Raw genomic sequence first — 25,495 nt, forward strand, 5'->3', positions numbered from 1 at the left:
GCATTGCTGTGGCTCTGGCGTTGGGCCGGCAGCTACAGCTCCGATTCGACCCCTAGCCTGGGAACCTCCATATGCCATGGGAGCGGCCCTAGAAAAGGCAAAAAGACAAAAAAAAAAAAAAAAGAAAGAAAGAAAGAAAGAAAGAAAGAAAGAAAGAAAGAAAGAATTGCAAAAATAAAATAAAATAAAGGTGTTCCCGTTATGGCGCAGTGGATATGAATCCGACTAGGAACCATGAGGTTGCCAGTTCCATCCCTGGCCTCACTCAGTGGGTTAAGGATCGGGCATTGCAGTGAGCTGGGGTGTAGGTGGCAGACACGGCTTGGATACCACGTTGCTGTGGCTGTGGTGTAGGCTGGCAGCTGTAGCTCTGATGAGACCCCTAGCCTGGGAACCTCCATAGGCTGCGGGTGGGGCCATAAAAAACAAAAAACAAAAAAAATTTGCAAAAAGTTTATAATATGTAAATACCTGAGCGTGTCAAATGATGCCATAGGTCTGAGGCCATGATGTGCTCTGCAAGATGTGAGTAATAATAGCAATGCAGCCCAATACGAGGCTAAATAGTTCCGTCTTGGTATTGCTTGTTAATTATTTCTGGAGGTGACTCAGGATGGTTGGCAATAAAAGTTTGGGGGAATGTATTTTTGATTGACCCCAAAATGATTTCACTGCAAAATTCAAATGTGGTGAGCATAATGTGGAGTTTATACTCCTCGGGAGAACACTATAGATTTTCATATCCCATTTACATCAATAGCAAGATAATTTATCTTGATTACAGAGTGTACTGAAGGAAGTAATTGTCATGTGCTGCTTATTATAGTGCTTCCAAATAAATTAAAAACTTCAAAGATATAGAGGCTTTAAAACCAGCCATAGGGCATGCTCAAATAGCATTTGTTTCGATAATCAATAGTAAATGATCCATGAATTAGAAATGCTTTCTTAGAGTGCTCATGATGGTTTTTATTCCTTTCCTTTCCAGCTCATTAACAATCAGCTTTTAAAAACACATCAGAACCTGGGTGGCACTTTGCCTAGAAGGGGCCACATCTGTGAGTCTGGGCCCTGGATACTAACTGCTGGGCCCGGTACAGGGTTCTCTTGCTGTCTCAGAGGTTCACGCCATGGCCCCTGTACTAGATCCGGTCCTCATGGCTAAATACACACTTTGCATACTGTTTTTAAAAAATTTGAATTTAAGGAGTTTCTGTCTGGCTCAGTGGAAACGAATCTGACTAGCATCCATGAGGATGCAGGTTCGATTCCTGGCCTTGATCTGTGGGTTAAAGATCCGGCATTGCCATGAGCTACGGTGTAGGTTGCAGACGAGGCTCAGATCTGGCATTGCTGAGGCTGTGGTATAGGCCAGCGGCTATAGCTCCGATTCAACCCCTAGCCTGGGAGCCTCCATATGCCGCAGGTACTGCCCCAAAAAGACAAAAATAAGAATAAATTAAGAAAATAAAAATTTGAGTTCAAAGCCTATATTTGAAAATCAGGAGATTTCACATGAGAAAACAGATTTCTGGTTTCAAAATCAGAAAAACTGAACACGCTATGTCTGATTCTTCCATGACAGAGTCTGCCAAGGCTGAGGGTGACTGTCTCTCTTCTAGATGCTGATGGGTTCTGCCCAGAGCCTGCTCCCTGCCCTGCCCTGCCTACCCTACTCATTTCTTCTCTATCTTCCTGGCCTCTGTAGGCATTTGAACTTGGGACGATTACTCCAGGTCCCATCAGCTTTTACTCCTTACACCCCCAACTGTTGTGGGATGAATTGTGTCACTGCCCAAATTCACCTGTTGAAATTCTAACCACCGGTCCCTCAGGGTGTAACTGTATTGGGAATTAAAGCCTTTAAAGGGATAATTAGGGCAAAATGAGGTCATGCGGATGGGCCCTAATCCAATGTAACTAGAGTCCTCATAGGAAGAGATTAGGGGGTGCTCCCTGGTGGTCTAGGGGTTAGGACTCTGGTCTTTCACCTCTGCGGCCTGGGATCAATCCCTGGTCTGGGAATTGAGATCCCACATCAAGCTGCTGCAACCTTGGCCAAAAATAAAGAGGGAGCCAGGGATTCGGATGCAGGGAAGACCTTGTGAGGACATAGCAGGAAGACGGCTGTGCAAACCAAGGACGGAGGCTGTTGGAAGAAACCAACTCCGATGACTCCTTGATCTCAGACTCCCAGTGTCCAGGACTGTGGGGGAATAACTTTGTTTTTTAAGCCGCCCAATCTGTGGTTCCATGCTATGGCCACCCTAGCCAACTATTACACCCTCTCATCACTGCTCAGCCAGATGAAGGCTTCTCCTCACTGCTTGTTCTGAGAAGAAGCAGGTTGTTATGAGGAACAAGCCACCATCACTCTTGTCCTCATCCTATGTCACCTCCTGAACTGCGTTTAGCCTTTTGGTCTTTTCTAAGCTCTTTGATGTACATGTTTTCAGAATACCCACTAAACAAGCCTGTGAGACTATTGCTGTGGTCATGTCCATTTCTTCAGATGGGAAGACTGAGACTGAGAGAATGTGCAGGGCCCAAGCTTGGATGCCTGCCTCTCATAGTGCAGTAGCTTCTTGAAGCTCTGCTTCCTCCCTGCTTCTCCTGCAGTTGAGAGGAGGGTCTAGAACCAGGTCCAGGCAATTTCAGACAGCCCCGAGGGATTGTCCGGTGGTGTGGAGCCCTGAGACCGGCGACATCGTTAGAAATCTTGCCCTCTGGTAGTTCCCGTCATGGTGCAGTGGGTAATGAATCCGACTAGGAACCATGAGGTTGCAGGTTCAATCCCTGGCCTTGCTCAGTGGGTTAAGGATCTGGCATTGCCGTGAGCTGTGGTGTAGGTTGCAGACACTGCTCCAATCCCGAGTTGCTGTGGCTCTGGCGTAGGCCGGTGGTTATGGCTCCGATTAGACCCCTAGCCTGGGAATCTCCATACGCTATGGGAGCTGCCCTAGAAAAGGCAAAAAAAAGAAAGAAATCTTGCCTTTGATGTCGATGCATGACAGTAGATATTGGCGGTGGAGAGTCGCTCACCTAGGGGTGGCGAACTTTCATTTGCAAATGAAACAAGGTATCTGCCAAGTCTGCAGCTGGAGGACCATCCCTGGGAGTCTGTTTCTGGAATGTGTCTGGGGGAGGAGGCTCTGAGGATTGTTTGCAGATGTCAGATAGCGCCCCCTGGTGGAAGAAGTGACTGTAGTCCTGGTCCGCAAGTCCTCACCCAGGCTGGAGCCAGAGGAAGCCACCCCCTCTCAGCAGCGCCCAATGCCAGACAGAGAGCTGGTCAGAGCAGCTGCTGTGTGCCTTTCTTCTCAGCTGTGCCTGGGCGGTGTGGGCTCTGGCCTCTCTGGGAGACTCTGTCTCTTTAGTTTGTGGGCAGTGAAAGGAGGTGGTGCAGAGAGCAGGGGGATGTTGCAGTCATTTTGATGTATCATTCGTGTGTTCTATGCTTCTTGGTCACCTCTTGTGCCCCCCTCACCCTCTCTCAGTCTCACTTGGCTCCAGCCACCGCTCAGGTAGAAACTTCTATGGGCGTTTGCCTATTTCACCTAACAGTACCTCGACTCAAACATGTGCTCTTCTTCAAGGTTTTGAGACATGCGGGTTCTGCTCCTGGGGGTTCGGGGAGAGTTCTGCAGCCGCCCAGTAATCCCCCTCAGTCACCCCTCACCCCACGCCCCAGTTCCTGTGTCCCCTTCTCTTTAGCTCCTCTCCAAATCTCTACCTCATTTTATTTAGCAGAGATCTTTGCCCCCCATCGCTTCCTGGCCAAAGACTCATTTATATGATCATTTCATTATAAATCATTATATTATTATATCATCTCTAATATCTCCTGAAGATCAGCCTGTCCTTCTCAGTCCACCTCTTGGTAGCCAAGAATGAGGAGATAATTTGACATTTCAAATGCTTCAGTTTGTGTCTCTCCCGTCTTGGAGATGAAGAAGGCAGTTAGAGATTTGCTTTTATAGGTGGTGTGAATTATGCCACTTTCCCCCTTCACTCTCAAACTTTAGACATTTCTATTTTTTAAAATTTTATAGTGATTTTTATTTTTTCCATTGTAGCTGGTTTACAGTGTTCTGTCAATTTTCTACTGTACAACAAAGTGACCCATTACACATACATGTATACATTCATTTTTATTTATTTTTATTTTTAAATTTTAAAATTATTTTTATTTATTTATTTTTCAATTACTCAAATGAATTTATCACATCTGTAGTTGTAGATGTATACATTCTTTTTTCTCACATTATCATGCTCCATCATAAGTGACCAGATGTAGTTTCCAGCGCTATATAGCAGGATCTCATTGCTTATCCATTCCAAAGGCTATAGTTTGCATCTATTAAGCCCAAATTCCCAATCCATCCCACTCCCTCCCCCTTCCTCTCGGCAACCACAAGTCTGTTCTCTGAGTCCAGGATTTTCTTTTCTGTGGAAGGGTTCATTTGTGCCTTATATTAGATTCCAGATATAAGTGATATCATGGTATTTGTCTTTCTCTTTCTGACTTACATCACTTAGTTTGAGAGTCTCTAGTTCCATCCATGTTGCTGCAAATGGCATTATTTCATTCTTTTTTATGGCTGAGTAGTATTCCATTGTGTATATATTCCATATCTTCCTAATCCAGTCATCTGTCAGTGGACATTGAGGTTGTTTCCATGTCTTGGCTATTGTGAATAGTGCTGCAATGAACATGTGGGTGCATGTGTCTTTTTCAAGGAAAGTCAAACTTAGACATTTTTAAGTAGCAGGCTGTTTTAAAAGTTACTCAGTTTCACCTAACCTCAATTAAAATTTACCAAGTGCATACTCCTTACCAGGTTTCATGCTCAAGCAAGTGGCAGTGAATTAAACTGGAAATAATCTGACCACACTGGTCTGTGCCTGACACTTGGGAAGCACAGAGGAGGGAGAGATGGGAGCTGGGGAGGCACCAACTTCATCCTGGGAAGTTGTCCCACTGCCTTGGGCCTCCCCACACCCGCCAGACTCAACAGGAATTAGTGTCACTTCATCACTGGCCATCCCTCCCCCCTTCATTGTCTTTTCTGGAAGAAGAGAGGCTGTGAGGTCTCTGCCATGCTCAGCAAGCCTGAGTTGGCCTCCACTATGCCCTCATGCCCCTGATGCTGGAGTTCCATTACCTGGGGCTGGTGGTGAAGGTAAGCAGAGCACAGAAAAGCTCATTTGCATTACTTGGGGAGAGGTCACCTGTTCCTGGATACATTTGGCTGCTTTCCTGCTTGGAAAACAGCTCCACTGTGTGCAAGGAAGGGGATCTGAATGAGGAGGAGAGTGCTCAACTCTTTTCAGGGACACTGCTGAAGGCAAGGCAGCTGGTGGGAGGCACAGGGAAGGCCCTCTTGAGCTCTGCTTCTGAAGCTTTGGCCATGCTGTAGGACTTTCTCATTGGCTTCTGGTTCCTGAAAGCCCATCGTGGGCACTGGAGTGGAAGCATACCTGGAGCGGAAGCATAAGACTGGGGCAGTGGTGTGATAGCATTCCTTGAGACTCTGGGCATGGCTTCTCCACTCCCTGAACCTCCTTAAAACAGCAGAGAGGAGCCTCAACTAGCAAGTTCATGTGCTCCCATTGAGTTCCTAATGTTCTGGAGCTCTGGGACAGGTTTGAAGTAAAAGGTGATGGAATAAATGCAGAGGCATAAGGCACAAGTGAACTGAGATAGGAAGCAGAGGGGAAAAGAGGGCGGGACAAAAAGGGAGGTAAAGAAAAATCAAAGGGGAGAAACTGTGGGAATCAGATACACACACACACATGCACAGAGAGAAACAGAGGCAGAGATAGAGACATAAAGAGAGACAAAGACAGAGAAAGAGGAAATTAACAAAAGAAAGAAGGAGATTAGTAATGAATGACAGGGAGACAGAACTGTCTTCCATTTATTTGGACTCTCTGCTGGCTGTTGGTCTCCATGGTGATGGGATGCAGCGAGAAGGGAGAGGAATGGCTGCCCTTGTTCTTCCCAGGGGGAAGCAGCTCAGGCCACTGCAGTTGGGACAGGGTCTGGCTTGGTGCCTTCTCTCCACTGGGCCCCACTTTGGCTGGTTGCACAACTGGGATCAGCTTTGAGAAGACTGTCTCTGGCCATCCTGGGAGATATGACTGATGACTCTCCCAGATTGGTCAAGGGTTGAGCTTCTGTCATCCCAGAGCTCCTGGGGCTGCTTCTCTAATTATGGCCCCAAACTTCCTCTCCGGATTGCAAACTCCTTGAGGGGTCCTTAACTTTGTTGCACCATGGAGCCTTTTGAGAGGAGCCAATGGACCTCTTTTCTAAATGGTGTTTTTAAATGCATGAGGATTAAATACACATGATTTACAAAGGAAGACAGTATTTTAAAATACTATTATCAACATATTAAACTATAATATGCCTTCTATTAATGTATTATGCTATTAATAGAGATATGCTTCTCCCTTACTATATTACTGAAATGATACATCAGACTCCAGCAGTGGGTCTGGTAGGTATAATTTTGAAATGGTGATGAGTGTAAATATTACACTTTGATATCTACAACAACTATGATGTGATATAGAAACATCTGTGGTGCATATTGATGACAAAGTCACAGATATTACTATTTTAGAAATGCTAGATTTCAGTTAGAGGTTAGTGAACACAAAAGAGTAATTCTTCTGTCCATTTTCACAGAGTCACTGAATTCTATCCATGGACCCCTTGGTGGGGGTCTTTGGTCCACAGGCTAAGCTCCTTGGTTGCACCTTCCTGCTTTCTTACCCCATCTCTTGCCACTCTCTTCCTTGCTTACTTTGCCCCAGCCCTCTGGCCTTCCCCCCCCCCCCGCCCCATCTGTGGCATGTGGAAGTTCCTGGGCCATGGATCAAATCTAAGCTGCACCTTCCACTTACCCACACCACCTTTTTGGCAGCACTGGATCCTTAACCCACTGTGCTGGGTGAGGAGTCAAACTCGTGCTGCCAGAGACAATGCTCGATCCTTAACCTGCTGCACCACAGTGGGAACACCCCCTGCTTTCTGGCTGTTCCTCCTTGAATGTGTCAAATTCTTCCCAAGAAAGGGTCTTCACTTCTATCGTCTCTGCCTTCTAGAATGTCCTTTCAGCCATCACCTGGTCCCTCACTCCCCACATTGCTCAGTCCCTCAGAGCAGCCTCCTCTAATGACTTAGATTTGATCTTTCCTGTTTTACTTGCTATAGCCTTGCTTTTGTAGTACTTGGCACAATTTGCAATTAATCTTCAAAAAAGTAAACATTCAAAAATAGACATATTTGTATGGAACAGCCTCTAAGCTCCAGGGGGATAGTGACCATGTCCAGTTTGTTCTTTGCTATAAACCCAGAGCTTACTGTACCTGGTAAGGGACAAATAAAGGAATGTAGCATGGATGACTAAGTCATTGAATGAAGGGGTGGGATGGTATCTAATTTGTCTTTGTACCTTCAGTGTTTAGCTCTATGCCTAGCACATGGTGGAAGCTCATTTAATGATAGCTGAATGGATTAAAAGCTGGTTGGCTGTGTAGAAGATTGGGGTGTTCTGGGGGGGGTGGTGATGAGGCCTCACAGATGTATGTGTCAGGGCCCAGCCTAGCCCCCAAACCTTGCCAAGATCCTTGCCTCTCAGGATCTAGCTGCTTAATTCACTTTACATTCCTTTTTTTTTTTTAAATCCCTCCTCCCTCTTTCTGGTTTGAAAGTGGCTGATTTGTGTTTTGAGCCTTCCACCAGTATGGAAAGTAACATAATGTCTTTTCTATCAAAGGAAATCTTGGTGACTCCACTTTGTTGAAATGCCTTCCTGTGACCCCCCTAGTCTTTCCCTCCTCTCCCAGTAACAGTTTGTTTCAAATTAGCCAACCGGGAAGAATGTGCACCCTGACCCGACCAATGGGAAGGGGACCGATAAATCACCTGCATTAGGGATAAATAGGGGAGGGTCCTTTGTTCAGCGCTCACTTTTTGGAGTGCCCGTGCCCTTCTGCAGAAGTAAAGAGCCTTGTCGAGATTTCTCCTTGTCCACGTGTCTCACTTTCTGACCCTGATGACCCGAGCCAGAGTTATTGTAATTTCCAACACCAGTCATCACCGTAAGAACCATCTTCTGGGCTCTCTTATGAAAAACCACTTTTCCATGGGTTTGGTTGTCTTGAGGAACTGTGGCCAGACTGTGATGCAAGTCTGAGTCAACTAGAGCAGCAAGATCTGGCTCCACTCTGGGGAATCTCGGTGCAGGACTCAGCTTCCTCTTTGCGCCTTGCTCATAGTTTATGTCTGAGTTCTTTTGACTTAGAAGTAATTGCGCCGGAGTTCCTGTCATGGCTCAGTGGTTAACGAACCTGACTAAGATCCATGAGGACGTGGATTCGATCCCTGGCCTCGCTCAGTGGGTTAAGGATCTGGCGTTGCTGTGAACTGTGGTGTAGGTTGCAGACGCAGCTCGGATCTGGTGTTGCTGTGGCTCTGGTGTAGGCCGGCGGCTAGAGCTCTGATTCGACCCCTAGCCTGGGAACCTCCATATGCCACGTGGGGGGCTCTAAAAAAAAAAAAATTACAAAAGGCAAAAAAAAAATTGTGCCTTTGATGCTTCTTTGTCACGGTTCAGTGGGCAATGAGACAGGGAGGCTGAGGGACAGAGAGAACCCAGAAGAGCGCCAAAGGAGAGAGATGGGTATGGGAGCCCAGTCCTCTACCCCCATCACAATGTTCCTGACCAGGGTTGGAGGTTCCTCCTGTTTCTTTTAAGCAGCATTCGCTTGATTGAATCCCGACCTTTCCATTCCCTGCAATGGAAAAAAGCCACGCCAGTGAAATTAAGGCAGAAATCCAATATGCATGAAGTGCTGATTACCCACAAATAGGATAGTGTCTTAAAGTATATGGTGTCAGAATTGCAATGGGTTTTGATAAATATGTATGTTTATGGGCCCAAACAGAAGTGAAATAAAGTCTAGTTGCTGAATAATTCCACATGAAGATGTGAAATAGAGCCTGCCACAGCCCATTCATCATCAGGCATGGGGTTCAGGTGAGTTGTGATTATCTAACATAATTACACGTGATATGCAACATTCATGAAACCCAGCAGCCATCCTGCCAGCTAGGGACAGGGAAGGGCTTTACTTAGAAGCATGGCAAATTCCCAAATTATTATTTAGCTTTTTGTAGTTCAGGTTTGAGCCCCTTTTCGGAGGTGCTAATTAGGGTATTCAGCATGCCTGCTGAGGCCTGATTAGGTACCTATTGGAATTAAAGGTTTTCCTCCCAAACGGCAAATGAACTAGATATCCTTAAATGAAACATTATGAGCTAGAAATCTGTTATCACTCATACTTAGCTTGCATTTAGTTTTTTCTTCATATTCAAGGTCCTGTGGAGAAATCACCAAGAAAATACATTTGAACAAATCCCCTGCCCCAACTATTTTCCCCTTGTGAAAGCACATGCATTCTACCAAAACCTTTCCCATTAATTAAACATACATCTTGTATGACTGAAGGAGAATTTAATACACAAACTCTGGATTAGTTCCTTCTTCAGACATCTGTGTATAATGCTTCTTAAAGTACTGATCTCATCTGCTCTCAAATTCTTTCCTGGCTGAGCCCAAGGATATTCACAGCTCCCATTCTGAGACCAGCAAGCAAATCTGAGACCTGGATTTGTGCTGCAAAGGAACGTGCTGTGTCTGCAGAGAATGGGGGAGAAGGACCCTGGATGCATAGTAGTCCCTGGGGCCCTCCAGTCCTCTCCCTGCTCATGGTCTCTTTACTGGCTTTCTTCCTCTGGTGTTCTTCTCCTTTCAATTCATCCGACACGGGCCTATTAAATGGAGTTTTTTTGGCTACACCTGTGGCATGTGAAAGTTCCAGGTCAGGGGTCAAACCTGTGCCACAGCAGTGACAACACCAGATCCTTTAACAGAAAGGCCACCAGGCAATTCTGGATTTTTTTTCTTTTTAGGGCCACAACTTCCATATGGAAGTTTCTGGGCTAGGGGGTTAAGGACCTGACAGTCTCTGTGAGGATGCGGGTTCAACTTTCGGCCTCACTCAGTAGGTTAAGGATTCGGCATTGTCACAAATGTGGCTCAGATCCAGTGTTGCCAAGGCTGTGTTGCCAAGGCTCACAGAGACTATGTCAGGTCCTTAACCTGCTTATCCACAATGGGGACTTCTGAATTTTTTTTTTTTTTTTAAGTGTGCCTTGTTTCCTGCCCCACCCAGGAGGAAAGTTCTACCCTCCTAGATCCTCATTGTCTTCTTTATGGTGCTCTGGCCAGGCTTCTGCATCCTCTGTAGAAACAGGCCTGGCAACCCGACCCTCTGTGGCTGTGCTTGGATCCCCTTGCTCAGATGGGGAGGCCACCCCCTCCACCCAGTCCCATATTCCAACCCTCCCCTGGACCCTTGATGTGGAACACATTTCTTTTCCTTGGTGGCGGTGTCCTTTGGTTAGAGGCCAGCAGGAACACACCCATAGCTGATAAGTTGGGTTTCTTACTTGATTCAGTGATGGAGAACACCCACCTTGGGCAATGGAGGGGGTGTCACAGTAAGAGCACATTAGGAAAAACTATTAGGGTTTGACATTTTCAGGGAGGATATGGGAATTGAGTGTTCTGGATTGGGTACCATCGGAAGGCAGGAATGGCTCTAGGACTGGTATCTTCGTGACTCTTAGGAATGGGGGGAGGGCAGACTAGAGCTCAGACCAAGCTGTGACTGGTAGGCAAGTAGCAGTCGCTCATCTTGGCCAAGAGAGAGGGTGAGAGTTATTATGTAGGTTGCACAGCGACCTTGTTTGTGTCTAGTTTGATCATCTTAGAGGGACCTTGTCTGAGGCTCTAAGAGATTGTTTACATCCAGCAGGAGACCAACATGGTTCAGCTGTGAATGTCCGAGTGGAACTACGTGGCATTCCAGGGGCCGGTCCTTCCCCATATCCTCTGCTTTAGCTCTTCTCTGAAGTTTCCCGATAATAGTATTGATGCATATTTCCTGAGTTGTTTTACAGATGCAAAAATACCCCCTCTCCTGGTGGGAGATGTTAACTACTTGCTGATCACCCGCACGTAGCCCCCAGGCCTCTTGGAGCCTCAGGATTGATGTTAACCCCTGTCCTGTTACCTCACCATCAACCAATCAGAGAATTGTGCATGAGCTGATTACATACCCTCCTCCCTCACCAGGATCTTAAAATGCTTTATAATTTTGGTTTAGAGAATTTGGGCTTTTTGGGGGGGGGCACAAGCCCCCTGTCTCCTTGCAGGGCCTTGCAATAAACCCTTCTCTACTCCAAACTCGGACGCTTTCAGTTTGTTTGGCTTCACTGTGGGTCACCTGCATAAACTTGTGCTAACACCCCCAGTCCCCAGAGTCCAGGATCTGCTTTATCTCATTCCCCCCAGAAACCCCAGGCTGTACTTCCTTCTGGCACCTCCAATCTCATGTTTTATGCAACAGTCCCTTATGCTGTGGCTTTTTCCTTCACCCGATTCTGTGAGCTCAGTGCAGCCAGGGGTCAGTCCCATCCACATCAATTCTTCACAGCCACACCCAAGGCCCTTGCTCTGCAAAAGCAGACACAGTTGCTCATCCGGTCAGAACATGGGTTGGAAACGTAAGGGCTGTTGGAGTGGCACAGTCAGCCAGGATGGCTCCTGTCTATCTTGAGGGGAATGGGATGGGTGGATAGTCTCTGTTTACCTTACTTTGCCCACTTTCTGCCCTTTGCTCAGCTGGGGTCCCAGGAAATGGACCTGTAAGTGTTGGGCCAATGGGCTCCCTTGCCCTCTGGCTTTTGGCCCATGGGAAGCCGCAGCAGGAGATTGGAGGAAGGAGCAAGAGGAGGTTGGGGAATTTATAGCCGAGGTTTCCCGCAGCCTGGCAGCCGCTGGCCACTGTTGTGTCCTGCCCCCTCCAACTGCTCTCTCTCTAGGTCCTTGCAGCCAGCCCTCTCCTTGCCCTTGCCTTAACCCTGCAAGCAGCCTGCAAACAACCCCTTTGTTATGTTCCTCTTGGAAACTCCACTGGAGAGCCATCTGTGTCTGGTCAGTATCAGTGTGGATGGATACAGTTAGGTCTTCACATGAGCTCATTGGGGAGAAGCCACCAGCCCAGGTCACACAGCCAGGAAGCCGTGCAGCTGGGACTAGGGCCTCAGCCTCTTGATGCCTAGTGTCATGAACTTTCCCTTGACTCTCTGATTCCAAGTGGGGCAATCAGCTCAAGGGGCTTCTTGTATCCTAGATTGGCATTTTTCAAACTGTGGAGTCATGAAATTGATTTAGACGGTCATGACCCAGCATTAAAAGAAGAGCAGATAGAAGCTATAGAGTGCATCCCACATACTAAAGGTAAGTGTTGCTTTATTCAGCTTTGGCTCCAGTGGTGTGTAAGTGAAGTGTGTGTGTATCTGTGTGTGATATTTGTATAGAATTGTGACTGAGCGGGACCCTATGGGGCCTTCCCTGGGCAGGCCCTTCCCTCATATCCCCTGCTTTAGCTCCTCTCTGAAGTATAACATGTATCTTGTGAGATGTTTACAGGGACATTGTCACCTGACCTCTGTGGACACCTGCAAGAACAAAGGATTTCCGCACCAATAAGTCTGTAGCAACCAACCTTGCCCTTCTAAAAAATGCTTTGTAATTTTTGTTCTGGAAGGGGTGTGAGCCACCTGTCTTCCTGCATGGCCCTGCTATAAAGTTTTATGGCCCACAAATAGGATGTTTTGGTGTTTGGCCTCACTGTGAGTCTGAAACTGACAGTACTAACTGCTTGAATCTAGCCAGGGCATGAACTGGGACTTGAACCCAAGTGCCAGGACTTGAATCCACTCAAAACCCAGATTGGGACTTGAACCTGAAACTGACAGTACTAACAGCCTGACCCTAGCCCGAACACAGATTGGGCTTGAACCCACATGCCAGGACTTAAACTCAGCCTAAACCCAGATTGGGACTTGAACCCATGGTTTTAAATTAGAATCACTCACCCTGTGTCTGGACTCACTGAGGTTCAGGTTCTTCATGCCTCTGCGCAGAAGGAACTCAGCGCAAGACAAAGCGATAGGCAAGAAATAGATTTATTAGGATAGGATGCTTGGGAGAGATGCAAGTGGGCAGGCAAGGAGGGTCTGCCCCCAGGATCCGGTGGGCTACAGTTTTCTCATCCAAGGGGAGTGGGGGTTGGAAAAGACCGCCTCTTCCTTTCTGGGTGTAGTAGCTCTTCCTTAGTATCCGGTAAGGTGTTTATTCAAATCCGCAGAAGAGGGGGTCCTCAAACTCTTGCCCTTGGTCTTAATTTGAATGCAGGCCTCATCCCATCCGCCACCTAACAACCTGAGACAATTCTCATATCTCCTCTAGTCAAGTAAGCCTGCCTTGTGCTGATGATTTTCTTGAGCAGTTAGTAACTTACAGTGGTCTCCCAATGTCCCTAAGTTTCCCCTTTTAACTCTGGTCCTTTATCGGGACTTCCACAACTACCTGTACCTACTCCATCCCAATCAGGTCAGGTACATGGACTTGGACTAACAGAGTTGCAATATAAAATGTATTTCTTACTATGGGGCCATAGCCCAAGAGTTAGAAAGCCATTGTTCTCAAGAGAGCAGCAAAGCCCTTGCAAGACCTTGGTGATGCAGCTCCAGGTTCGACAGGCACACACTTGCTCTTGGACTCCACTTTCACTGCGGCTCTCTGAGAGTGAGTGCATCCTGCAGGTTCCTGGAAAGCCTGGGTCCAGAGAACCCTCTTAGAGCAAAATGGCCCCACTGTTCTGAGGCCTGAACTCTGGGAAGCACTCTTCTGGTGGGTTGGAGGGGAAAGCCAGGGCCTGCCCTTCGGGTAACCCTGTGCTGAGGGAGGCACCCAGGGAGGTGGCAGGCTGGGGAGAAGGGTGGTAGCAGAGGAATGGGGAATGTTGGCCCATAGGGGCCCATATCCATGTGGTTACTTCAGGAGACACCGGGGCTGCCTTACAGAATCTTGGAATCGCATGTACCTATCCAGGCTTTTATTCATCCTGTGTCCCCAGCCCCAGCATAGTGGTTTGGCACACAATTAAAAATATCTGTTGAGAGGAGTTCCCATCATGGCTCAGTGGAAATTAATCTGACTAGTATCCATGAAGATGCAGGTTTGATCCCTGGCCTCGCTCAGTGGGTTAAGGATCTGGTGTTGCCATGAGCTGTGGTGTAGTTCACAGATGTGGCTCAGATCCTGTGTTGCTGTGGCTGTGGCCAGCAGCTACAGCTCTGATTTGACCCCTAGCCTGGGGACCTCCATATGCTATGAGTGTGGCCCTAAAAAGACTAAAAAAAAAAAAAAGTGTTGATAGAACAAATGAATCTAGAATACTCTGGTGACCTTCCAAAGAGGTGGCATGTTGTGATAGAAAGAGCATCACCCACTTTAGAGTCTCACCCACTTGTCATTTAGCTGCTTTGGAATATATTATTTAACATTTATGAGCCATAGTTGCTTCATAGGCAAAAATTCAGGCAATGATATTTTCCTTGACATTGTTATGAAACTTGGTATAAAGGCCAAGCAGAGTGCCTGACATAATTGATGCCTTTGCAGTAATATTTTCCTTCTCTCCCTATAGTCCTTCTCTTGCTTAAATTCCGTCTGTAGTTTTAGCGCCTGTTTCTTGTCTGTTATCTGCTTGCATGCTTCCATGGATGAGAAGATCACTACCTTATGTTATCAGTTTCTTCTAGTTTGGGGGATAAAACTGTCTCCTTGTAGTCCACATTCATTGTTTCTGGTTTTGTCTAGGCTTTTTATTGCTCCTTAAGGACACTAACTCTTAGGAAAGGGAGGAGAAGAATGGGGAGCAGAGAGTGAGTTTTTTCCTAGCCTGCCTTCCCCTCAGACCAGCCTGGATTGTTGGTATCTGCTGGGTTTTTTTCCTGTATTCTTTCCAACTCTGTCTCCATCCCTTAGTGGTTACATGTGTCAGGGAGCTGGGCACCATTTGAGAACAAATTTCTCATAGAAACTTTGTAAACTTTACGTGTTTTGTTTATGGTGGTCCTGAGAAATTTACCTTTCTGAGAATGTAGGACTTCCTTGAGGACAATAGTAAAGAGTAACAATCTGTATGCCCATATTTTTCCTGAAAGAGTGGGAAAACCCATTAAGTGTTCAGTGAGCGTTAAAGGGGCTTCAGGCACTGTTGTGAATAGTGTTCTTGGGAATGAATGAATAAATGAAAGTATGACAGAGAGTAGGGAAGAGTCATCAGGCAGGACAAGCAGGTCTCATGCCCTGCTATTCCTGGGCTCTCTTCTAGTGAGTCTTAGGACTTGGGGTCAAGACCAAGCCTGGACCCTCCCACAGTGGGTCCAGAGTCAGGCACAGAGCTCAAGACCGGAAAGCTTTACCTGCTTATTCCACGGAAGGTCTGTGGATGTGACCCTGGCTCAGGGTCCAGGGGGTCTCGGGCCTCTCTAGAAGTTGTGTCCAGCTTCAGAGTTCTGTCTCTCATCTTAGGAAGCAAGATGAGGCTCGTTTTGGCTCTCCATTCTCCTATAGCCCTTATGCAAGCCTCTGCTGTTAGATTGGCAGTTTTTTTTTTTTTTTTGTCTTTTTGCTATTTCTTGGGCTGCTCCTGCGGCATATGGAGGTTCCCAGGCTAGGGGTCGAATCACAGCTGTAGCCGCCGGCCTACACCAGAGCCACAGCAACGCGGGATCCCAGCCATGTCTGCAACCTACACCACAGCTCACGGCAATGCCGGATCCTTAACCCACTGAGCAAGGCCAGGGATCGACCCCACAACCTCATGGTTCCTAGTTGGATTAGTTAACCACCGCGCCACAACGGGAACTCCCTAGATTGGCAGTTCTTAAGGCCCAACTCTGGTTCTCTGTGTAATCTTCTTCTGTGCCTGGTGAGCAGTGATGGCTGAGTAAGTCGTGGTTGAAAAACTGACTCTGTGAACGAATGAGTGAGTGGAAGGAAACAAGTCTTACAGCTCCAGGTGGTGCTGGGCATCTGAGCCTTGGCTTGGTCCTTGCAGTGGCTCTGCTGTTTTGTGTTGTTCATTCCCTGCAAGGCTGAGCCACTGGCTTTATCTCAGTCCCTCCCTGAACAACTGGGCCGACTTCCTGGGTGGCAGGCTGCACAAAAGGCTGTGGAATCGCTCTTGATGTCTCCCTTTCAATCAGACCATCACCCATGTCATGAACTGACCCAAGGACTTAGAAAGCTCTCTATGAAAATCCTTGGTCTGTATGGGATGAAATAAGCATTGAGGACTTGATTGAGGGCAGTGGTACCTTCTTCCAGTACCCTGGTGAAACTCCTGTGGGAGGGTGGGTGGGTGGAGTGGTGGCCAGCCACACCCTACCTGGTGAGTGTCCTTCCTGCTCCCCTGGGAACTCTTACCTACCTGTGCTCCATAATCTGGTCTCTCCCACAGGGCTGTGGGCCCCTTGCTGGCAGGGGCTGTGTCTACATCCCCTGCCAGACCCAACATGCTCCTTATAGGGGTGGCTTTTACTCTGTGTTTGCCAGATGAACAGTGCATTTAAAGTTGAGCAGTTTCAACTCACTTAACTTTTTAGAAGAGCTAGAGCTGGAGAAATTTTTTTTTTTTTTTTTTGGCCTTCTGTCTTTTTAGGGCTGCACCCTTGGCATATGGAGGTTAATTGGAGCTACAGCCGCTGGCCTACTCTAGAGCCACAGCAACGCCAGATCCGAGCTGCATCTGTGACCTACACCACAGGTCAATGGCAATGCCGGATCCTTAACCCACTGATCGAGGCCAGGAATCGAACCTGCAACCTCATGGTCCCTAGTTGGATTCCTTTCCGCTGCACCACAACGGGCGCTCCTTTTTTTTTTTTTTTTTCCTAAAGTGTGGCTGATTTACAATGTTGTGCCAATTTCTGCTGTACAAAGTGACCCAGACTCTCTCTTTTTCCCTCTCTCTCTCCCTCCCTCACTACTCTCCCTCTTTTTGTCTCTCTCTCACATACACACACACTCTTTCTAGAGTTGGAAATCTTGAAGTCCTTTTCTGTGTTTATTTTCAAGGAACAAGAAGAGAAAGAACACACAGTAGTATCTACTGACAGCAAACCAAATGCCATTATGGTTGTGCTGATGGCAGGCTGTTTCTCATTTGTCCAAATTACCAATCCCATCGTGCCATGCCCGTGCTAGATTGCTTAAGGAGACAGATGACATATGTTACAAGGCTAAATAAGCTGAAACTGTGCCAAGGTGGAGACAGACGGTGTTTGTTTATTTTTAAGTGAAGCATGGCACTCTGGAATTGTGGGAGGGAGGACATGCATGGGAAGGCAGCATGGTTAGAGCAGTGGCCATGAATGAAAGTGAATGACATTTTCCCAAATGGACACCGGTGGCACCTGGCCCCTTAGTTACCTGAAGGGAGACCCAGAGAAATCTTAATTTCCAGGTTGGCATTAGCTTTTCTCCCGATCCTCTGATGTTCCCACCTGAATGCAGGTGTTCAGTTAATTTTTATTTTATTTTGTTTTTACTTTATTACAATAAAGTAATAAAGAGCTGGCCAGGTTGCCTGGTGCTAACCCTTCCTTAGCTTTCCAGAGCTCTTAAGGATTGGTGTTTGTCCTAACCTAAGTGACTGTCCTTGCCTACCTCCTTCTGTCCATCCACCAGGCTCGCTTCAGGCTACTGCACCTCCCACTCACCAAGCTCTTTCTTGTGGCTCTGCTGATCCTCCTTCTCAGAAAGTAACACTGTGTTTCTTGATCCATGTGAGCATTAGAATCACAGGGGGAATCTTAAAAAACTGCAAACACCCAGGTTGCCTCCCAGGCGAATGCAATCAGACTCTATGGGATTGGGACCCAGGCACTTTTATAAAAGCACTCTGCTGATCCCAGTCTTCAGAAAAGGCTGAGAATCACCCTCTGGATATCATGGTAGAGGTGGTTCAAAACTCCTCAAGCCACCCCTTAGATCTGTCCATGTAGCATGCAGAAGGGGCAAAGTTCATCAGCGGTCCCCCCAACTCCACCCTGTGGGGCTGATGCGTGAAGACCCCTCCTCAGCCTGCTGGCCCGTTTCTGTCCTGCTTCTGGGATGGTCCCTGCGTGATGCTCCCTCTGTTTATGAGTCAGAGAGGAGAACAGCCCATCACTCAGTCATCTCAGTCAGCTGAGGCCTCCCATGTAGGACTGAGGTAAAATGTCTTGTTTAATGTCATCGAGAAAGCTGTAGAAGCAGAGACAGGCACCGAGGCTTTGGAATTTTCCAGTGGGAGCGTGGCAGAGCAGGAACCAGTATTGGGAACACGGATTCCGTTGGAAATGCCATCATGGGCAGAATATGCACCTCTAATTTCATTTCAGACTCACTCAAGCGTTTACTCCCTTTTTATGAAAACCCCACTTCTCATTAAAATTACCAGTTTAAAATTGCAATCTTCCGTCGAGCACATCTAAGATATGACCTTTCTTCATTCTAAATGCTATAAAAATTAAGTTTTCCTGGGCTGTGGGCTGCACTCTTGGGACGGTTTTTTTCCCCTGTCTTTTAACATACTGGATATTGCTTTCAAAGTTCTCTAATTGCCTAAATTAATAATGGCTTTTTTTCTTTGGTTCTGTAAGGGACAAATGAATTCGAATCTCTCTAAAGAATTGAGTCTCCAGCTATCTCATTCTGATTACTTTTGTATTCATTACAGAATTTGAAATGATCTGCAAGGTCACCTCCTTCCACCGGCTCCCCACCCCCTCAACGCTACCCCTTCTTGCCGGCCTCCAGCTCAAAGAGTTTGGATGGAAAACGGAAACTTGAGGAAAGTCTTGGGGCTTTTCTAGCTCCAGATTAGTCACAAACTCCAAGGACCAGATACCGTTCATTACATTAGACTTTTGATTTTATTATAGAAAGAACCAATCCTCCTTAGGGAAATGACAAAACAGAAATACGAGCCCTTTATATTTTATTATTAAATGCATAAAGTGTCATCATACTTTTAAAGATACAATTTCTCAAAAATATCTGTCTCTTGGAGTTCCCTTCGTGGCTCAGCGGTTAACAAACACGACTAGGAACCATGAGGATGCGGGTCAGAATTCCTGGCCTTGCTCGGTGGATTAAGGATCCGGCATTGCTGTGAGCTGTGGTGTAGGTCGCAGATGCAGCTTGGATCATGCATTGCTGTGGCTGTGGTGCAGGCAGGCAGCTGCAGCTCGGATTCAACCCCTAGCTTGGGAACTTCCATATGCCATGGGTGTGGCCCTAAAAGGCCAAAACAAACAAACGAACAAAAAAAACCTGTCTCTTTTTAAAGTGTGTACCTCAGAAGTAGCAGGACCTTAGCTTAAAAAATGCAAATATGGTTTTAAAAAACCAAAATGCACACAATATGACAATAAAGCTCTTATCTTCCGTCTCCTTGGGAAAAAGGTCCAGTAGGGAGGCTGACAACTCTTTTTTTAGATGTATAAGATGTTCATGTTGAGCAAATAGAGTCTAGTTATTGACTTTGAAATGTATAGCCATTTGCTTAATTCAGAGATTGAATCTTTGCTAAAATGGGCAGTTAGGCTGATGAAAGAAATTGACTTGTACTCTTTAATGAGCAGTTTCATCTTTTTAATATAGAAATAACTGGTGCTGCGGACAGCCTTTTTGTTCTTTTAAGAACCCCATAACCAAGAAATCTTTCAAATGATCATTATACAATGAGTGCCTCGAGGCTTTGAAAAATATTTATTTTTAAATTATCACAAGCTCAGAATGATTCACCAATGCAAAAAAGAAAAAAAAAAGGCAATTAAATGTGAGGCTGTATGCTCTGGCAAATTTTCCCTGCTGAAAATAATTGGACAGATGTTTTTTCCTTTTTTTAAGTAATACTGCCCAAAGAGAATTAATGCTTTTACTGCTTTTGGATATGGAGCTTAAATGTATTTCTTATCTTAAATTTGATGTTAGAGTAACAAGATTATAGAAAATGACATAATGTGATTGGGAGAAGTATAGTTTCATTACCGTATAGCATACCAAATTAAGCATTATCTAAAATTCTCTAAAAATGAATGACGTTCCCGTCATGGTTCAGCAGAAATGAATATGACTCGTATCCATGAGGACACAGGTTTGATCCCTAGCCTCACTCAGTGGGTTAAGGATCTGGCGTTGCCCTGAGCTGTGGTGTAGGTCACAGACTCAGCTCAGATCTGGCGTTGCTGTGGCTGTGGTGTAGGCCACAGCTTCAAATTGACCCCTAGCCTGGGAACCTCCATATGCCATGGGTGTGGCCCTGAAAAGACAAAAGACAGAAAACCAAAATAAAATAAAATTCTCTGAAAATAAGTATTAGTTTCTGAATTCAAGTTTTGGGCTGTGGGGAGGGATATTTGGAGGAGTCCACACAAGGTGAAGATATTTCCTAGGTGCTCTGACATTTCTTAGATTCCTTGCACTTGGGGGTCCCACTCTATGATTAGTCCTGACCTATGGGCCACAAGCAGGGACACCAAAGCATTTAAGAACTGAGCCATAGCCTCTGGTGTTATGGGTGTGGAGGAGCTGGCTCATTGAATCACTTACAGAGGACACGGAGGGCAGCTATGCTGCAGAACCGTCTGGTCAGCATTGTAGCTAGCACTAGCAAGAAGTCAGCTCTTGGAACATTAGGCCAAATCCTGAAATTTCAGGATTAGTCTGTTACTGTGGGATAGCCTAGGCCGTCCTGACTGGTAATCTCATCACAGGGTTGTTGAGGAGCTTAAAGTTCTCTTTGTACAGTGCTTTGTATTTTTCTCCTCTCACCTAAGGATCACCAAACCTTCACAGTCAGGCAACAAGTCCACTTCGTGATTCCTGTGCAGAGTCCAGATGGCTGGTTCAAGGAGAACCAGAACACTCTGTGTTTCTTTTAATGGCAGACTTTCATGCCTAGAGAAGGCAGCTGATTCATTTTGCTGAGGCTTCCTCTGCAACCCCATGGGGACCACTTTTGTCGCTGGAGACCACCTTTTAAGATCTCAAGCAAGAGGTCCTGGTCTCCAGGTCATTGCCTACCCCCCACCCCCACGCCCACCTCCTGCAAGACTGTACCATCTCGGAAGCTAGAGAACCATGATGAGATTCCAGTGCACTGTGATAATTTGCCAAACTGGAGAGATTATATGTGCACACATGCTTTTTTTTTTTTTTTTTTTGTCTTTTTAGGGCCACACCCGTGGCATATGGAGCTTCCCAGGCTAGGGGGCAAATCAGAGCTGTTGCTGCCAGCCTATGCCACAGCCATAGCAATGCCAGATCCGAGCTGCGTCTGTGAGCTACAGCATATCTCACGGCAACGCCGGATCCTTTACCCGATGGGCGAGGCCAGGGATTGAACCAGAAACCCCATGGTTCCTAGTTGGATTCGCTTCCACTGTGCACACATTCTAACCAAAGCCCTTTCTACCACATTCATTCCCAGAATCAACTTTTTTCATGTCTAAACAATTTTGTTTAATACCCTCCCCAGTGAGAAACAGAGAAGCTGGTTGACTTCACCCCTGGGGAGCAGAAGATAATAAATCTGCCTTCTCTTTAAATTTAAATGGATTTTTCCAAGTCCCATGTGAATATATCTCCTTGTCAGCCTTCCTTTTAGTCAAGAGGCTTCTAAAGGAGTCCGACTTTAGCCATTAGTAATTATGAGAAAAATTAAAGTTTAAATTTCAGAAGGTATCTCAGGCTTCACTCATGATTTAATATATTGGTATCATTAATAGTTATACAGAGCTTTCTAGAACCAAATGATTCCCTTTGAAAGTAAACCTGAGCTAAAACTGCAAGTTACATTTGTTTAAAATTTTCTGCCTTGTTATGAATAGCCAAATTTATCACCATTCAGTAAGAAGGATATGATGGTGAAGCATATGGAGCCTGGAGTCTGAATGACTTGGGTTCAAATCTAGTCTCCTCCGTTTACTGCGTGATCTTGGCCATATCACTTAACCTCTTTGCATCTCCACTCTCGAACCGTAAAAGGGAACTAGTGAGACAGCCTTCCTCAGAGAGAGAGCATTTAGCCATCACCTCTATTAATGTACTCAGAACTGTGCTTTGAACATGGAAGCAGTGGCAGCTGCTTTTATCATTGTTATTGTATGGGAAGCAACAGGAAAAAGAAAGCACTGAGCGGTTTTTCGTTGGTGGTGATGGGGAAAATAAGGAACGAAAGTGTCCCGACCCCCATCCATCTCTTACTATTCCTTCACACTCTAATTGCAATATTGAAGGCAAAAATATGCAGAAGCTCTCCCGCTCTCTGGGTGTCTGTGAGTTGTGTGCTCTGTGGAGCCTGGTAGGGGCAGGGGAGGGGCCTGCATTTTCAGTAGGTCTGAAGGCTGCTGCAGGTGTAACGGGCAGTAATGTAACTGTTCAGTAGCTCCAATGTGGGAGCAGCAAATAAGATATGGTTATCTCCCTCTTATTTATTTATTTATTTTTACTTTCTATTTTTATTATTATTATTTTTTAATTCTTTGTCTTTTTAGGGCCACAACCGCGGCATATGGATGATCCCAGGCTGCTAGGGGTCTAACCGGAGTTCTAGCTGCCAGCCTACGCCACAGCCACAGCAGTGCCAGATCCGAAACGAATCTGTGACCTACACCAAAGCTCACGGCAATGCCAGATCCTTAACTCACTGAGGGAGGCCAGGGATCGAACCCTCAACCTTATGGTTCCTAGTCAGATTCATTTCCACTGAGCCATGACAGGAACTCCCTCCCTTGTATCTAGACAAGGTGCTTGGGGTAAATGGTGAAACAGTAGGCACATCAGTAATTATAACAGGGGGAAAGGCCTCCTGCTAGTGCCAGACAGTGTGGGGATCAGAGAACAGGAATGGGGTTCCTTCCTTGGCAGCTGCCTGTGCCTTGTCACTCAGGGGAGGCAGCCAAGCCAAAATCTACACTGGAAAAGAAGCTTCTCAACTCTTTTCCTGTCTAGTCCTTCTGGGGTATAAGAAGCCTGTGTGGATTGTCTTGGTGGGGGCCTGCTCCGGGAGCAGGCAGAGCAGGGGTGTTTCTCCGGAGCCTGAGACCTCTGTACTGAAGCATTAGAATGCAATTTGCAAAGCGCCGTGTCACCTCAGGTACCCTTGAAGTGGCAGGAAGTGGTGGAAATCAGATTGGGGAATGGTTTTCTGCATTGCAGTGGGAGCTGGCAGGCCTGCCTTTTCTTGTGTGCTAAACCCAATTACTCCACATGCATAAATGATGTGATGTGGTGTGGATGAATTTACAGCCTTGCAGCTGTCATCTGGGAGGGAAACACAGTCAGGCGCCTGATTAATCATGTGGGGATTAGCCGAGTGGTGGGATAAACTAGGCATGGTATTTTCCAATGCTGTGCATACCATAGGGGAGAACTTTTTCAGTTGTACAGAGGTGCTGCTGCCAGAAGCGCCCATTGTAGTTGTTGGAAAATTACTGAGCCAATACAAGATCTATTTGCATATTTTAAAGGAGCCTGGTTGATAAACTCTCCCATTTGTGTAGGATGCTGTTTTTTGAAGAGCTTTTACTTTCAGTGCCTTATGTGATTCTCACACAGACTTAGGAGGCCTCCAAGCAGCTGTTGCTGCCCAGTTGTGTGGATGCGAAGAGAGTTCTATGTAGAGCACTGGGTTGGACTCTGTAACCACAGTGAGTCGCTTAAGGCTACGTGCCTTGGTTACCAAGTCATTAAAAGGTAGGATCATTGTTGAGGCATCCCAGGCCCTGCAGGATGTTTAGCAGCTTCCCTGGCTTCTACTGACTAGATATGAGCAGCAGTCCCTCCCCCAGTGATAACAACCTGAAATATCTCTTGACCCTGCCCCCCCCAACCTCTGGTCTAGAAAATATCCTATTAATGCACTAGGTGATCTGGATTTTAATTTTTCTACATCTCTGCCTCTAGGAGTTACCAGAGATGGGCAATTTGCTGTTTCAGAGATTACCAAGCAATCCATTTTACTGAGCATTTTTATAATGATAGCTGACATTTTATCGAGTACTTATCATGTCCTTGGCACCTGCTGGGCATGTCTTATACAGATGCGAGGGTTTTTTTTTTTTTTTTTTTCTTTCTTAATCTCCATTTTAAAGATTGGGAAGCAAAGGCTCTGAGATGATATGCAGTTTTATTGATGTCAACTGGGCTTTGAATGTGGATCTGTCTGGTTCTATAAATCCTCATTTACTTTGATGTTGACATGGCTTAAGGTGTGGCAGTAGCCATGCTGCCTGGGTTCACATCCTGGCAGATCAGTCTGTAATGTTATCTGGACTGTTTAGCTTCCCACCAAGCCCACAAATCTCTATTACTATTAGCTTGATTTTACTTATGGGGAAGTTGAGGCATCGAAAGGTTAAGTGATTTAATGTTTGTAAAATGCTTAGATACTTACTGGCACATGGTAAGTGCAATATGAGAACTTATTGAAAAATACAACAAAGGGTCTTTCTCTCCCTAGTCCTGTTACCAGAACTCAGGTAGAGACACAATGAGAAGAAAAGGCTGGGAGTTCCCACTGGGGCTTAGCAGTAATGAACCTGATTAGTATCCATCAGGACTTGGGATTGATCCCTGGCCTTGCTCAATGGATTAAGGATCTGGCATTGCCGTGAGCTGCAGTGTAGGTCACAGACACAGGTTGGATCTGGGGTGGCTGTTGCAAATGCCTGCATCTGCACCTCCAATTTGACCCCTAGCCTGGGAACTTCCATGTGCTGTGGGCGGGGCGCAGCCCTAAAAAGACCAAAAAAAAAAAAAAAAAAAGAAAGAAAGAAAGAAAGCAAGAAAGAAAAGAAAAGAGAAAAAGAAAAGGCTGTTTTCTGGCTACTTGGAGCATCTAGACTGGTTGGCAGGAGGCGGGCTCCATGAAGATGGTTCTGCCAAGGATGGGGGCTTCCCCCAGCTCTGTCCCAGTGTTTTGACCAGTCTTCAGCATCTGATTTCTTCCACTTCTAGTGGCCACACCCGTGTCTTTCTGCAGTGACCCACTTTGGGGCTTTGCTCATAGGCACAGAGTGTTGGGTGTGACATTCCTGGGCATTCACATTCCCCCACCCTGGCCTGTAGTGATGCCACTTAGGTTGGGACATGAAAGTTTAGGATATACTCTGCAATGCCACACTCCACGTTAGGCAGCAGCAGCAGGCTGAGAGTGGCACCTGTCCTGAGACCCTGCCTCTTCTTAGCTTCTTCCCTCTCTCTGACCTTCTTGCCCTGCTCCCTTCCCACTTCTCCTGGGATCCCTTCCCCCAGAGCACACGTGTCTTGCTTTTGGGGGAGCCCAACCTCAGATAGGCCCCAGGGTTGGAGGGGGGCCATGAGCAGAAGGGCTGTTCTCTGTCCTGGTCTGGTTCACACACATTTACTTGTTGTGGCTGCTTTCTAGGCAGATGTTTGATAGGCAAGCTCCAACCTGAAAACAAGAGAGTTCAAACTATGAA

The sequence above is a fragment of the Phacochoerus africanus genome, chromosome 8 (assembly GCF_016906955.1).
Source record: "Phacochoerus africanus isolate WHEZ1 chromosome 8, ROS_Pafr_v1, whole genome shotgun sequence".
Classification (NCBI taxonomy): domain Eukaryota; kingdom Metazoa; phylum Chordata; class Mammalia; order Artiodactyla; family Suidae; genus Phacochoerus; species Phacochoerus africanus.